A 12,141-nucleotide genomic window follows, 5' to 3' on the forward strand; every position below is an offset into this window, starting at 1 on the left:
CTCTATATGTTTAATTTTGGATTTGGATTTAGATTTTGAAGCTGTTCGTTGTAAGTTTTGATTATAGGGAGTTACACGCATTCAGAAGAAACCTTTTAAAGTGTCTAAAACCATCCTCTGCCAAACAAATTTCAAATTACAGAACTTGGACCCAGTCAAGATTTTTCTTTGTTGTCCAATAAACTATTAAAAGAGGCCTTGCTGCGGTGGTTTTCTGTCTATGCCAGGCAGCACTTGGTTCCTTTGCAGCCAGGCCCTGCCCTGCTGCTTTCTGTGTTACACGTTGTGGCACAGCAGCCACTGAGCTCTTCGGCGGATCCAGATAATGTGGGAATGTGGAACACTATTTTCAGGATTGATGTGATGCTGCTTGTTGCTGGTGGAATGGATCTCACAAGGACACCCAGACCTGAGGGCTGCTCAGGTTGCAGGCTGTGGAGGGGGAAGGTGACCTGTACTAATGAGCACCTACAAATTATACCTTGGCTGGTTTTTGTCTGTGTGCTTGATGTTTTCAGGAGTGCCAAGTGTGAAAATATTGCTTAAAAATATTTGTCTGGGGTTTAATATCTAGTGTAGTGTAACACCTAAGGTGCATTAGGTTTGGAACTTGGGCTTTTGGTACATCAAAACTCTCATGAGGGTGTTTTCAAGTGTTCCAAGTCTTGAGACCCATGTCATTGAATGACCAGCCCCAAACTAGATGGAATAAACCCAGATTAATCAGCTAAGTTTTGCTAATTCTCTGGGTTGTAACCTGAGTCTCAAAGAGCCAGGAGTGAGCTCTGAACCACTTGCTCACACTCATACCACGCTCGCATCCAAACTACTTGGATCAGTTGAGACAACAGATGAGTTTACTGTGTGACCTTTTACAGCTGCCATAAAATGGTTCATCCTCCTCCCTTAGGGCTAGTGCAGACGTTTGGTTTGGCGAGCGGAGCTGGCAGGCTGCTCGCAGGACTAGCCAGAGGCTCAGCAATGCTTCTGGAATGGAGTTTGGCTTCGCTCATCGCTTGGGCAAGGCAGCAGCCGGCCACAAAAGAAGAGAAAGAGAAGAGGGTTAAAAAACCATCTCACCTTTGTGTGCGCAGGTCTGGTGAACTCAGGTGAGAGGGTCGCGTGTGCTTTAGCCCAACAAAAGCCATGTGGCTCTGCTACACTGGTAAAGAAGATGAGCAGGGGTGATGAAATTACAGACGGGTTAAGCCATGCTAATAAAAAAAACCAGACTGCAAGTAGACGCCGGTGGATCAGCATCTTCATCCTGCACCAGTCCTTCCCATAGCAGAGAGAAAGAGGTCTCACTAAAGGAACATCCAACTGTTTCGGCCTGGGAGAGGCACTGGAGAGGCAGTCAGTCTTGGGCACAGCTTTGATGACCTGAGAGGTTCTCAGGCCCTGGGAGTGGCACTGGAGAGGCCATCGGCCTTAGGTGCAGCTTTGATGACCCGAGAGGTTCTCAGGCCCTAGCAGAGGCTGCCCGGGGAGGTGTTGAGTCTCCGTCACTAGAGGTATTTAAAAGATGGGTCGATGACATACTTAAGGATATGGTTTGGTTACGTATGGTTGGACTCGATGATCTCAGCGGTCTTTTCCAACCTGGTGATTCTGTGATTCTATGATTAAACTAAAAACCAGTATTTGTTAGAGCAGCATCTTCTCTTCCTGTAGTTCTTTCCAGACAGAATATTTTTGAGTCCACGTGCAATATATGTCAAAAACGTTGGCTACATCATGTAGCTGTAGGAACCAACATCTACAAACAAGCAACAGAAGCGGGTTTAAGCTGTCCTAAGTGCTGGTTTCTGACTTCACATTTTTAAGGATGATTCCTTTCCTCATTGCCTGTGACTCATATATTCAAAGTTATCTAAATGATGCAAGGGACTTACTTAGCTTTCCCACACTATATAACTTATTTTGGGTTGCTTCCATCTTTGACGGAGCCTTCATTTTCAGACCGAAACCTTCCAGGTTCAGCTTCGGCAGAGGTGACCTTCAGGCTATGTGGAGTCTCTCCGACAGAGACCAAAGCAGGAAGAGCTACCGTAAAATGAAACACGGACTCAGGTCTGATTTCTTTTGTCCCAGGTACATGATTTCTTTCAGGAAAGCAAGTTTAGTAAAACCAGATCTGCACAGCTGACTGCGAGGAAAAGGACCTCAGAGGAGTTAAAATTCTCTGTAAATAAGTAAGTGAACAAAAAGATGTGAACATGTGGTGGGTGCAAAGACTTGTGTATGAAACCATTTACACTAGCTGTGCGTATGCTAACAGAGAGGTCACTTCAAAAATATACCCAGTTCTCACATCCAGCTTTTTTAGCATTAAACTTCTGGAGAGAGTTCAAAGCGAGTACAAAGTATCCAAGGCCAAAAATAGGTCTAAGGAAAAGACTTCAACTTCTCCAAGAGAAGGCTGGGAACTTCATCTTGAGCTGAAAGTGTTTGTATAAGAAAAGTCTTAAAAGAACTGTCTTTCTAAGAAAAAAAGAAATCTCTAATGAAAATGCACTGTGCTTAGTAATGTTCATTTTATCCCACGGAAAGATAACTTCCTGCACTGCCGGAGACTCTTGGTTTAATTCTGTTAAATACACTATATAGGTCATCAGGTTATTGATTTTAACATGAGTTTTTATGGATCCTCAGGATGCACGTCACCATGGATAGCGTCAAGGATATTTGAGACAGGTGGCCAGAGAGCTCATCTCAACAAGTGTTCCCGCAGAAGGAGTAATAACATCTTCTGAATTGCCAATGAAATGCTTTGGTCTAGTTTTGCTGATCCCGAGCCAGTTGTTTGCATTCATCTTCAGTGTTTCCAAAAGGTATTTGTCCATCACATTGCTGGCACCCTCTGTCTATAGACTGTCATCCTCTGCTCTGCTGTCGTATTAACCATGTGGTATCTTGCCCTTTTAAGTCTGGTCAAAGCTGCTCTTGGCAGCTCTGGGGCTGCAGGTACCTCACAAGGGTGCTTGCTCTCTGCTGTTGCTGGTAATCTTTCCTCAAATGAGCCATTTACTGGGGAATTCTAACTCCACAAACTCCAGAAAATGTGAGAAATGGCTGGGTGGTATGCAAGGGATGGGTGGATGAGGCGCTGAGGGACATGGTTTAGTATTTGATAGGAATGGTTGGACTCGATGATCTGGTGGGTCTTTTCCAATCTGGTGATTCTAAGTTACGGTGTATGGCTCCAAAAACCGTAACATGCTTGGAAGAGTTTTGTTGGCACTATACAGTGCCCTGGTCTGAAGGACCATTATAGTTCAGGCTGGAACATCACAGACAGCTGGCTCTCTGTCCTTCTTGTCAAGACTGGCAATCTTTCCATCCAGGTCAGACAGCAGGAGGGCATGAAGCGGGGCACTGCCCTTCACCACAGCCTATCTCCCAGCTCATCTCTTTTTCTCCTGTTCTAAGTTGCTGTGTTCTGCAACACAGAGTCTGTATTGCTCAAGAGATTCACCTGAATGACAGCAGCTGTTATCAGTACATTTCATCAAATCTGTTCTTTCTGTTACAACCTATTAAAACTGTTCTGTAATGTCACAGGATAAACCTGTATGCATCTTATCTCCCAGAGAACACAGAATTTGTCTGTTGTTGTTGATAACACCAGTCAGTTTATGGAGAACTAGCATTGACGAGTCCCTAAATGCTCCAGATATATAGCAAAAGAAAAATTAATGACGTGTTAATGACCTGATGATGAGCATGAAATGTTTTTTCCAGCACCTTCCAGCCATGCAGGACAGCAAGAGTTTCTCTCCTTGCTGAGAGCAACTTGAAGCCGCCCTTGCATTGTGCCACCAGGTCTGCTCCTTGCATCTTTGCATTTTGCTCCTGAAGCAGGAATGCAAGAGAAGCCTGCAAAACTCTCTCACATAATTTATAGCAGGATGAACAATTGCTTCATTGAGCCTAACTCCTGTTTGTGCTCTGGAACCTGAATAAATTGGCAATCCTGACTGCAGGTTGCAAGGAGAACAACACACTGGGAGAACATCTGCTGTCCCAGCTGTGACCTGGAAGGAAAGTTGACCGTGAGTGCTTGGGTTCAGCATGAGAAAAATGCTAACTGTCCGTTGTACACCTCAGAGGATTGATGAGGTTAAGCGTCTTCTTGTTTGTGCGGTGTTGTTCAGTCTGTTTTCTCTGTTTGGAAAGCCAGATGTTGCCAAACTGAGACCTTGCTGTGTGGCTTCCAGTGGTTGAATAGTTGGTGTTGCCTCTGATCGGAGAGATGGGATTTGTTAGAACCGTAGGCACTTGGCTGGGCACCGTGGGTGCCGCAGTTGAGCTGGAGCTGAGGTGAATACAAGAAAAGGCTTTTGAGCGTGACTTTTTCTACTGGTTGAAACACCAGGGAGGTCTCCTACAGCTTGGCTACTTTGGGTCTTTACAGCCTTAGATCCGGTAGGGCAAGGAATATCTAGAAGACATAAACGTGAAGGAGGGGAAGACAACAGCTTTCAATGTTTTCCCAAATCAGAGCAAGCTGAAAAGAACTCATAGTGGTTATCTGGAAGCTTACCACACTTTCAAGGATTGTGTGGGGAGTTACGTTTACATTTGCATCCGTGACCTGGGAGGGAGTTCCCCGGAGGAACACCCATCTGGTGAAACTCATGGAATCCCTTTCACCCATTATGCGACCAGCTTCACGATAAGAAGAAACAGGTGGTTTAGAAAGATGCAAAAGAAGCCGAATATGTCTGTGGGTTTGTATGCTCTCAAACAAGGGTATAAAAGTCATCAAAATGTCATAACCAGGGGTGCTTCTTAGTTTCAAATACAGCAAAATGCCAGAGTGAACAAACCTGTGCAGCACTATTTCAGAGCTCTGGGAGCTGCACTGAAGCGTTGGTGAAAATGGTATGCGAGGTATGTATTGCTGCATAAAGATGTTTATGTTCTGGAGCCTTTTTGTTTTCTTAACCTTTGAAGTTAAACAGTTCGGGTGGCAAAATCTTGGTTGCCACAAGCCAGTGGGTGACGGGGATGTGTGAATGTGTTTGGAGAATGACTCAAGCCAAAAAGTGGACCTTCTAGGTTAAAAAAACACAACGAGGTGCTGTTTTAAAGAGCATTCTGTGATTTAAAATCATCAACAAATAGCTTATGAGAAGCGTGTTCTGGTATCTAAATCTCTGATGTCACTTCAATGCTAATGAAAATAGAGCAGGCTCTCCCCAACAGGCGTCTGTCTGTGTGAGAGCACAGGAGCGGGAGGGATTGACACCACCACCTGTAAACACGGGGCCTGTCCTCTCTACTCTCTCCTAATGCTTATTGCAAGCAATTAATTACAGGTCATGAATAACTCAACACGCCCAATCTTGACTTTAACTTCACATGAATTTTCAATAACGTGCTTATAGCTGGAGGCAATGGATCGAAAATGAATTGTCACATAAATGTTGCAGCTGATCTGCTCAGATAAATGCATTTAAGGTAGTTAAATTCTCTGATGTAATGATTTTCCTGAGCTCCAAAATGGAAGAAATTAATAACAGTAGGAAAGAGCATACACTTCCTGTTCTTTAAAGATCTGACAAGTGAAAGAACAGGACTCAGGGCTTCCCATGCCTTTGCAATCATTGCTTTTTTCTGAGCATTTGACTTTGCCTTTGTGGTATTTCTGTGAACTGAGTGTGAGGGATGAAAATGTGGGTAATACGTGGGAGACTTCCAGAAGCAAAATGCAGCTTACAGCTATGAAAACTATGTTTTTTCTTACCTAATGAGCTCTTATTTTAATATAATTTCAAATGTTCTCTCTAGGTACCTTGCTACTGCTACTTCAAAAAGCAAAACCAGGAGACATTTAGCAGGAAACAATCTATTTAAAGACATTTTAGACTTTTCCCCATTGTTTATGGTATCTACTGATGAGTTTTAAAAGGTCATTTCCTTCCCTAACCATCTTAATTTTTCCTTTTGCTTTGATGATCTGTAAGAAGCTGTGTGAGTGTTTACACAGCATTTTACATGCTTCAAGCTAGGAAGATAAATTCTCTTATTAGTCAAAAAATTATGGACCCAGAAGGAAATGGGAATTCGGTTCTTGCTGGTGAATGAGGATCTCATGCTTTGTCTTATGGATCAGAATTAATCCGTAGTCCCTGCAAAATTAGAGTGTCTTCCAGTCCCGTGATACCTATGGGTGACAGAACAAGCCCCTGCTTGTTATGTGCTTATATCCATCCCAATTCCTTTTCTGACTGCAAGGTTGTAAGACTTAATGCTCCCAAGAAGCGGTGGTGTGCCCTCTTGGTGACTTGGTAAGGTAGACACAGCCCTGGCCACAACCTTGAGCCTTCGCAGACTTTCCCACAAGTCCCAGTCTTCTGGGTCTTTGGAGAATCTTTTGTTGACTCAAAGAAAAGGGAATAAAGAGTGGGACATCAGAGTGCTGGCATTTCTCCCAGCTGTTTGGGTGCTCTTCAGAAGCTGACTAGACCCAGAGCTACCTGCTATTTATTTATTTAGCATCAACAGGAGGCTTCTCAATTGTACAAGAGAGAGGATTCATAAATCCTGACAGCCTAGAGTCAGAGAGAGAAAAAGAAGAAAGCAATTAAGTAACGTTAAGTCGGTAATGGTACTGTGTTATCCCACCAAGATGGACCATCTTCTGGCCACCACTTACTGAAGCTGGAGCATCTCCCGTACGAGGACAGGCTAAGAGAGTTGGGGTTTTTCAGCCTGGGGAAGGGAGGGCTCCCAGGAGACCTTAGAGAGACCTTCCAGTACCTGAAGGGGCTACAAGAAAGTTGGGGAGGGGCTGTTTACAAAGGCTTGTGGTGATAGGATGAGGGGCAATGGGGATAAACTGGAGAGGGGCAGATTTAGACTGAAGGGGCAGATTTGGGCAGAAGGAGGAATTTCTTCATTATGAGAGTGGCGAGGCCCTGGCCCAGGTTGCCCAGGGAAGCTGTGGCTGCCCCATCCCTGGAGGTGTTCAAGGCCAGGTTGGATGGGCCTTGGGCAGCTTGATCCAGTGGGAGGTGTCCCTGCCCATGGCAGGGGGTGGAACTGGATGGGCTTTAAGGTCCCTTCCAACCCAAACTATTCTATGAAGCGGAGGTAAAGACATCCTGGAAAAGTTCAGTCTCAATAGACGCGACAGACCATGGAGAACAGCAGGTCTGATTTGATTAGCAGGCACAGCGATTTGTTAATGGGCAGGCATTAGATATTTTTATAGTCAGGAAGGAATGTTTAAGTGCTCTGCCAAGGAACAGGAAAAAAGTCAGCTACCTGTCATGATGCTGGTAGGAAGGTCAAACCACTAGACCTCTTTTCTGCTAAAACAAAATCAGCGTTCCTTATTTTGCTGTAAACAAAGCTGGTAGCATTGTCAAACATGTAGCATGGTCAACCTTGACTTTTCCGCTGTTTGTGATTTTGCAAAACTGACTCTTTTTTTTCCCCACCGAACCCGCCTGTGGCGTATGTCTCATTACTGTGCTGGTGGAGGTTTTGTGTGTTCATTTTTAGCTGAGAGTGATTTGGATCAAACAAAAGCATTAGGGAATAATGCAGCGTGCAATTTATATCAAAGCCACTTGTAGTTCATGGTGACACTCTTCTTTCTGAACAGTAGATCAAAGGATTGATGTTTGACAGGGGAACAGTCCTGATACCAAAATCAAGCTGTTGATGTCCTTGCAAACATCTACCTAAAGACGGCTGAGTTACCAGCCTCTGAAAATTATAGTTCGTGTAGCTTTGCAGAGACTTTGCAGAGCTTAATGGCTCTACTTCCAGAAGATTCTGTTCATTCCAAGTGTGATTTTTTGCTACAGGGGCTGAACAGATTTTCCCTGAATGGATTCTTCTATTTAGTCATTGGCGGCAGGGGGCTCTGAGGACAGAGAATGTCTCTTCTGTCCTCTCAGCTGGTCTTTGTCTGTCAACAGGCAAAGCAGGGGAGAATATAGTGAGCTGGGGGGTACCAGGACTAGCAACTAGCCAAGAGCAGGTGTGGGTGGGTGCCCTGCAGGCACCTCTGTGGGTCGGGCTCCTGGTAGCTCCTCACCATTGCCTGCATGCTCCAAGTCACGCAATGGAGAAGCAGCTCTGTCAGTGTGGGAGCAGAAACAGGTTGCTGAGGAGCTTCAGGGGTAGAAACAAGAAGTTGAGGGGAACTGGTGAATCTCCAGATCCCAAAATTCCCTGCTGGTGTTGCCATCCTCCAGGTGGGCATCCAGGTATGACCCTTCTGGCCTAACAACAAATCACAGTGTAGGTTCCTCATCAAGACAAACTACTTGTGGCTCTCAGTGGCCATCTCGTAGGAGGAAAATAAAGGGTTTGCAAATGATAAAGCAGCAATGTGTTTAACTATCAATAAAATCACGATCATAGGAAGACTGAGGGGCAGACTGTGCTATAAAAAACCCCCCAGGTTGTGACTATAAACGATAGTTAAGAATTAACTGGGAAGAAAATTTCAGCCCTGTTGGAACTGGGCGAAGTAAGTTCTCCAACGTTCCGTTGAAAACAGTCTTGGAAATTCTGCTGGAATTGCAGGAAAGGTATTCGTTAAACAGCTTCATTGTGGTCACACGGGTCAACACCCTTCATGGTGAGATATCCGTGACCACCCCCAACACATGCACTGCTGGGATGGCATTTTATCAGGCTTGGAAGATAGTCCCACTGGGAATGTTTTGCAGTTAGCATACACAGCCCCAGTTCACATGTGTGAGGGATTTGCGTAGCTGTGCGAGGCAGTGAAGAACACGACTCAGAACAAATGGATCTGGGTAAACAATGCAGAGAGAACTTCCATCAATGCATTGGAAACCTAAATATTGCTGGAATTTTTTGGTGGCAGAGCATCCATCAGTGGACCCTGTAGCACAAGAGTGAAGGTGACACTGAGCTTGAGCGTATTCTCTGTGAAATAGGTGCCTCTGTACTACAGACGTAGCGCCATGCAGAAATTGATGGAATGAATTCGTCTGACCACCACCACCACCAGGCTGGAAGAGACCCACCGGATCATCGAGTCCAACCATTCCTATCAAACACTAAACCATGTCCCTCAGCGCCTTGTCCACCCGTGCCTTAAACACCTCCAGGGAAGGTGACTCAACCCCCTCCCTGGGCAGCCTGTTCCAGTGCCCAATGACCCTTTCTGTGAAAATTTTTTTCCTAATGTCCAGTCTGAACCTCCCCTGGCAGAACTTGAGGCCATTCCCTCTTATCTTGTCCCCTGTCACTTGGGAGAAGAGGCCAGCACCCTCCTCTCCACAACCTCCTTTCAGGTATTCGTAGAGAGCAATGAGGTCTCCCCTCAGCCTCCTCTTCTTCAGGCTAAACACCCCCAGCTCTCTCAGCCGTTCCTCATAAGGCCTGTTCTCCAGCCCCCTCACCAGCTTCAATGCTCTTCTCTGGACTCGCTCCAGAGCCTCAACATCCTTCTTGTGGAGAGGGGCCAGAACTGAACACAGGATTCAAGGGGCGGTCTCACCAGTGCCGAGTACAGAGCTGCTGGTCATGCCGTTTCCGATACAAGCCAAGATGCCATTGGCCTTCTTGGCCACCTGGGCCCCTGCTGGCTCATGTTCAGTCCCTGTCAACCAACACCCCCAGGTCCTTCTCCTTCCAGCCAGACTTCTCCTAGTCTGTAGCACTGACGCGCCTTATCTGTGTATTGGTTGAGATTGGCAGCGCTGGAAGGGAAGGAAAGAAGCCCACTAGATGATTCCAGGCTGAATGCAGCCATCGATGTGTGTCCCTTTCCCCACGCTGCTGTCAGTGGGCTTTGCAGTGGGACAGGTGAGTGGAGGTCTTGGACAGGGGAAGGATGTACTGTCAGGGCTGGTTCAGATCCTTCTGATGTTACTGCCGCAGTCTAACACCTGTGAGATGTGGTTGCTTACATTCAGCACAGGGCTACACCACAGAATAAAAAAGAGGGAGTAGAGATAAAAATCTTATCTCCTAGGAACCAAAGATTACAAATTCATTTTGCATACACCACCAGACATCTGTTAACTCAAATGGGTTTTGGTTAAGAGGATGGGCTGTGTTTGAATCCACAGTTGGAAGATGAAAAGAGGCACAGTCCTTTCATGTTTTATTTTTGTTTTAGCGTATTTCTTCCCAACATTACAGTCTCCAGGAGAAAAAGTGAGGATGCATCCCAGACCCACTTCAGAAAAGAGATAAAATAATCAGCTTACGTCTTTCATTACTCGTGGGTCTGCAGAAACTTGTAAGCAGCGGATTACCTCTTATGATCTTAGAGATGGTTTTTGGTTCACCTGCTCATAATGGCTGTACAGGATTATTTAGGATAATCTGCAAAAGTGCAACTAAGAATGTCACACTGAAATAAATCAGTTTATGAAACACCTTCTGCTTTCACAGCTATTAGCTCTCTTTTTTCAGTTCTGTTTATAAGATGGCAGTAACTCTCTGCTTCCAGAGTTTGTGAGAGGTGTGAATATATAGTTACTAGCATGGTTCTCTCATTTACTCTGTACTTTTACTGATAGCGGATACCTCAGACATTTATCCAAATAATTCACATTCTCTGCGCCCCTTTTCTTGGCTGTGGAAGAACCTCTCTAAACAGGATGGCTTAAACCATTGCTTAATACCGGAGTGCATTTCTGTGTACTTCTCTGACATTACTACCAAGCTGCCTTGGTTGCATTGCATGCAGAAAGAGTTATTTGATCCTGAACCTCATCCTTCCATCCGCAGTTTCTGTTGAAATAAAATGCAAGAGGCTTTGCTTCTGCTTTTCTCTCCGGTTTTAGATGTGCTGGTAGGACATTGCCTGGAGAAATCAAGCTTTTGTCATCATCATCGTCATTGACACTAAGCTGCAGCAGCACCCAGCTGGTAAGAACAGGATGGAAATCCCACCTTGCAGAGCACCCGGGTGCTTTGATCATTTCCCTTTGGGCACCCGGAAGGTGTGACAGAGCAGTCGCTTAAAAATTGCGGTTGTTTGTGTGCCTCAGTGGGACCACAGATATCATCCTGGCTGGGACTCCAAGTCAGAATATTTAATCCAACTTGGTAAAACAAAGTTTTCAACCGAGACAGATAAATAAGCCTAAAGCTTAGCTTTTATCTTCATAAAAAGAAATGGTTCAGAGCAGCTTTCTGTGTTCCCCAGTGCGCTACTGGAGGCTGCAGCGTGGGGTTTTTTCACATCCAACTGTAAAAGCATCTGAATTTTGACCCTTTTGCACAGAGTCTTTGGTGAATCCGCCGACTCACTTGTTTTCTTTTAAGTGTTTTTGGTTATTTGGTGCTGGGGAAGTGGATGTCTGCCGCGATTACCGTTGTTTTCATTGCATCCGCTGAGGAAAGCAGTGGGGCACCGGAGAAGCCCCTGCCTGGTGGGAGGCAGGGCAGAAAACTGCTGGGAATTTCATAGAATAGTTTGGGTTGGAAGGGACCTTAAAGATCATCCAGTTCCAACCCCAAGGTCTTTCTAGAAGAGGTCTCTTTGGGGGGTGATAGTGCTAACCTCTGGTCTCTCCAAAGCTTGCAGAATTTCCTTTTATACAGGCTGCTTCCTCTCAGGTTTTTATGTTGCTTTCCTTTTTGGTATTTCTCCTTCTTGTTCTTGCTCTCTTCCCCACTTGTTCTCGCTAATTTAATCTGATCAGCATACTTCAATGAAGAATTGAAGTAATAACGTGTCAATGTTTACAGCTGACTTTATAAATAATCTGTAAGTTCTTCCCAGACCGCCTTTTTATTAAATAGGAAGCATTTCATGTCCTTGTGCTCAGTGCAGTTTAGGGTAATAAGTGCCTGAAGACTTGCTCGTGCTTTTGAAGCAGCAGCTATGTAATTTTTTCACCATCATTTCATTGTGCCCACGCTCTCTGAGCCCAGCACAGTTGCGAACCTTAGCCACAAATATTATTCTTTTTTTTACAGGTGGTTAGCTGAGACTTTCATCATTGTTTGCCCATCCTATCTATCAAACAGCCCTTCCTTCCTTTCAGGCCACTCCTGGCGAGCTGGGTGACTCACTTTGCTTCGAGGGAGTTTCCAGTCATAAGAATTTATTGACCACATGGCATTTTTACTGTTTTTCACCCCTCTAAGCATAGCAAAGGTAGAGAAGTTACCTGGGTTCTGTGC

Source organism: Phaenicophaeus curvirostris, chromosome 8 (genome assembly GCF_032191515.1).
Source record: "Phaenicophaeus curvirostris isolate KB17595 chromosome 8, BPBGC_Pcur_1.0, whole genome shotgun sequence".
NCBI lineage: Eukaryota > Metazoa > Chordata > Aves > Cuculiformes > Cuculidae > Phaenicophaeus > Phaenicophaeus curvirostris.